The sequence below is a fragment of the Silene latifolia genome, unplaced genomic scaffold (assembly GCF_048544455.1).
Source record: "Silene latifolia isolate original U9 population unplaced genomic scaffold, ASM4854445v1 scaffold_75, whole genome shotgun sequence".
Taxonomy (NCBI): Eukaryota; Viridiplantae; Streptophyta; class Magnoliopsida; order Caryophyllales; family Caryophyllaceae; genus Silene; species Silene latifolia.
In genome coordinates this window covers 3465504-3470406 of record NW_027413661.1, presented here as the reverse complement: position 1 = coordinate 3470406, position 4903 = coordinate 3465504, and the positions used below count along the sequence as shown (strand labels likewise).

General features: G+C 38.4%; 1 non-coding gene across 1 annotated transcript; it reads right to left on the bottom strand.

The window, feature by feature from the left end:
* Nucleotides 1-520: 520 nt before the first annotated feature.
* On the bottom strand, nt 521-627 carry LOC141640300 (small nucleolar RNA R71). Its single transcript, XR_012542932.1, has one exon. It is a non-coding gene; the product is annotated as a small nucleolar RNA R71 (small nucleolar RNA).
* Between the last annotated feature and the right edge of the window lie 4276 nt (nt 628-4903).

Sequence of the window (4903 nt, the reverse complement as noted above, 5' to 3'; positions counted from 1 at the left end):
CTTTGACAACCAATTGAAGACTTGTTAGAAATACTTTGAGAGGTATTGGTGAGGTTGTAGATATTCAAACAAATATTGAGTTCATCAACCCTTTTGCAAGAGAAGTTGAGGAGAACCCAACACCAAATCAATCACAAAATCAACGCACAATGCCTAAGTTTTCATCACATTCCGTACCAACCGAGGAGAACCTACCCAATGGTACTCCCACACCACAACACTTAACCGGAAACTTCATTGCAAAATCCGCATTTATCCAATTAGTCGAAAGAAGCCAATTTGGGGGGAGGCCTAGTGAAGACCCTCACTCCCATATAGAAACTTTTTGTGACTATTGTGATGCGATCTCACAAACCGGTGTAACTCAAGACCAAATTCGATGGGTCTTATTCCCTTTTTCTCTAATTGGCACCGCAAAAAATGGTTGAAAAGCCTTGATAAGGCTACTCTTGGAATTGACTCTTGGAAGAAGTTGGCTCTAGCTTTCTACAAGAAATTCTACCCCTCGGAAAAGACTAACATGCTAAGTGCTCAAATTACGGGTTTTAAGCAAAGGGATGAAGAATCTTTGTATGAAGCTTGGGAGCGATTCAAAGGAATTTGTCGCTCATGTCCTCATCATGGATTTAGCGAGTGGTTCTTGGTACAACAATTTTGGAATGGTCTTTATGAAGACTCAAGAAACATTCTCAACATGGGATCAAATGGTATGTTCACCGAAGTTGACGATAATCAAACTTGGAACAAGATTGAGGAAATGGCGGTCCATAACTCACAATATAGTAGACCTCGCAAGGCTACTAGAGGAGGAAAGCATGAAGTGGACTCTATTACTCAATTGGGTGCTCAACTTAGTGCTCATATTGATACCATCAACTTGAAGTTTGAGAAGGCTATGGCTAAACTTGAAGAATCCTCAAAATCACCAAAGCATCATGTTAATGTCATGGTAGCATCTTCATCAATCCCAAGTGGGATATGTGAGAATTGTGGAACTTTGGGACATGACCAAAGTGTATGTAGGGGAACAAATAAACAAGTGAATGCTTTTCAAGCATACAAGAGTGGTACCCCTTATTCCAACTATTACAATGAAAACATCAAATTCCACCCAAATTTGTCAGACAAAAGCCAATCTGTTCAAAACCCTGAACAAACATACACCCCACCTCCCATGAGAAACCAAAATCAAAGACCCTTTTTCAACCAAAACCAAGGTTACCAAAATCAAACTTCATACAATCAACAAAATGACCAAGGTTTTGATGTTCAAAAAGCGGTCCTCCAAATGCAAAAGAATAAACAAGAGTTTTTCACTCAAATGCAAAAAGATGGCCAAGCAAAAGACATCACCATCAACAACATCCTAGCCCACAAAAAAATGTTGGAAACTCAATTTACCCAACTAGCATCTTCAAACTCTCAAAGACAAAAGGGGCAATTACCACCTCAAAGTAATCCTCCAAGACATGAAACGGTTAGTGCCATTCACTTGAGGAGTGGTACAAGATATGAAGGACTGAAGAAGCAAGTTGAGGATGAAATTGTGGAAGCTAGTGACAAAGAAGAAGTTGTGCAAAACTCTAACGAAGGAGAACCAACAAAAGAAGAAGTTTCAAAGAAAAGTGAAGAAAAGGCCAAGGAGAAGGAGCCCATTGTGATTAGACTTCCATTCCCAAGTCGTCAAGCTAAGCCTAAGTTTGATGACCAACATGGAAAATTTATAGAAATTGTGAAGAATTTGGAAGTCTCGATTCCTTTCACGGAATTAATCAGTCACGTGCCGGCCTATGCAAAGTACATGAAGGACATCCCTTACGAAAAAGAAGTCGATCCAGAAGCTTGAAACTATCGCCCTCACTAAGGTGATTAGTGTAATCCTTCAAGGGAGATCACCTCCGAAACGTAAAGATTCGGGAAGCTTCTCAATACCGTGTACCATTGGCGACACCACGATCAACAAGGCTTTGTGTGATCTAGGAGAAAGCGTGAGTGTTATGCCGTATTCGGTTAGTAAATGGCTAGGGATGGGAGAACTTAAATGTACCAATATCACAATCCAAATGGCCGATAGGTCGACGAAGACACCGTTAGGGATATGGGAAGATGTTCCCGTGAGAATCGGCAAATTCTTCATCCCGGTGGACTTTGTCATTGTTGACATGGAAGAAGACTCTAATATTCCGATCATCCTTGGTAGACCTTTCTTGCACACCGCGGGTGCGGTGATAGATGTGAAGCACGGAGAGCTTACTCTAAAAGTAGGAGATGAGACCATAACTTTCAATCTTGACAAAACCATGAGGGCTCCCCGTTTGCATGAACCATGCTTTATGGTTGATCACTATAGCCGGAAGGATGATAGGAAGAAGTCGGAACTCTAATGGAAAAAGAAAGTTGATGATGCTCCATTCAATGAGCAAGGGAATAACAACAAATAGAGCTTGAAAAGCTCACCCAAATCCAACAATGAAGAGGATGGCCTCATTGGCCAAGACAAGAAAGAAGGAGAGTTGTCTCTATCAACTCAAGAAATTTTTAGTGTTCAAGTAGACGAAGTTTGCGGTCTTTGCGATGATGAGTTCGAAGGGATATTCAATCCCTATATTAGTAATGCTATGAACCAAGACCATCATGGAGAACAACAAGTGCAAAGATCTATTGAGGATCTTTATCATGATAATGAACAAGCTTTCGACTACTTCTTCAAGGTGTTGAATAACATCAACAACACCTTGAACATGCCCCCTTGACATCTCACATTGGATGAGAGTTTGGTGGAGTCCTCCCTAAACCACCATTTGTAAATATTCTAACTCCCTAACTTGCATTTCAATTTTTACATTGCATTTTTGTCATTTTTGGATTTATATTTTTGTGCCTTGATCAAGATATTCATCATTTTGAGAGAAGTGAGAGAGGGACTTATGATTTTATTGATTTGTAGTGCTTTATCTTAGTGTGGGGATAACAATTGCCTAGGCTATTCATGCCTTTGTAGAGCCCCCATAATGAAGAACACGAGAATTGAAGAATGAAAATGATACGGGTTATTCAGCACCCACGGATGGACCTGAATCCGTGTGGTCAATCCGAGCGTCCAAACGAACAATCCGCTCATCCTGAAGAATCCGAGCGTCCAATGTCACCAGACGCTCGTCTGTTAGAGCTGCAGAATTCAAAAAAACTGGTCTGACACAGAATCCGAGCGTCTCAAATGGGAATCCGCTCGTCTGATCCTGGCCGCTCGTCTTACAGCAAAGACGCTCGTCTTTCAGCTGTTAAAATTTAAAGATTCACCCTGTAACAGAATCCGAGCGTCCGTCCAGGAAGACGCTCGTCTCAGATTGAAAAATCCGCTCGTCCTTGCTGGAAGACGCTCGTCCTGTGGCGTCTTTTCCTGAGATAAAACACGAAGAATCCAAGCGTCCCGACCCTTGGTCCGCTCGTCCCCTGCTGCTGTTTTCAAACATAACGGGTCTCTAAACCCTCTTCCCTGATTCATTTTCATTTCTTCTACATTCAAACACTACCCACTACCCAAAAAACCCCAAAAACCCTCATCCTCTATATCCACAAAATCAAAATTCCTCAACCAAATTCAACAAAATCAAATCCAAACTTCCTCACAACAAAAATTAATCACTCATTTTGCAACAACAATTGATTCAAACACCAAAATCTTCAACCTTTGAGTTGATTTTTAAGATACAAAGCAACATTCTTTCATCTTAAATCGATTTGGGCATAACTAAAAATTGAAGATTTCAATCTTTCTTTGGTGTAATCAAGAATGGCAAGAACTAAAGGAGGTAATAAGGCACCCCCAAAGAAGACACTTTCAAAAAGGCAACAAGCTCTTCAAGCAAAACAATTGTCAAAGGCATTAGTAGTCAATGAGACAAGGTTAGAGGTTCAACAAGGTCCCCTATGGAGGCTACTGTTAGAATTTAATAATCTCATTATTTAACATATTCATATATGTGAGAAAATATTTAGTCATAAAATAATTACAAATCTTATGCATGCAAACTTTAAATAAGAATAGAGAAGAAATCGTCATTCTTACTATAGTAGTTTCGGATTTAGGGCACAAGTGAGTTCTCCTTCTCACTTGTTCTTCAGCTTTCCTTACAAATGGAAGAACAAGGATTCAAAGATAGAATCCCTCCCAAAGATGAATACCCAAGATAACCACTTAATAGATTAATATTACTTGATCTAGAATAATAATAATCTTACTAAAATTGACCCAAAAATTTGTTTTGTCCTCTTGAAATTTTCGGCCAAGAGAAGATGAATATTGAGAGATTTTAATTCTCTAAGCTTTTTAAATTAGAGAGAATTTTTATTTTCTTACTCTAGAAAATAATACAAGTTGTGAATGAATAATTAGAGAGAAAAACTCTCTATATTGGTCTTTGAAAACCGGTGGCAAGAGAGGAGAGGAGAGCCAATGCATGGGCAAGTAATTCTTCTCAAGAAGAGCTAGGTTTGCATGGCTACAAGCTAGTTATAATCATTATGCTTTGCATTTAATTATTTAACACAATTTAAACAATATACTCCCTCCATTTTTCGGCACTTACATAAAATGGGAGGTCCATTTTATATTTTGTCATTTGTCAATTGTCACATGTTACAAGTCATGTGAAATTGTCACGTATTTTTAACATATTAAAAATCAACGTATTAATAAAAATACGTCATGTACAAAATCGACTTAGTAATTCATAATTACTTGTACCAAAACAGTTTATCAATTATAAATCACGTCTTGTATTTATAATAAATTATTCATTCTGTTCCAATTTGTTTCGTAAACAATAATATTATCTAAGTAATAAAATAATTTGATTACTTAGACCGTATCTTATTCAATCGAATTACAATAAGATACGTC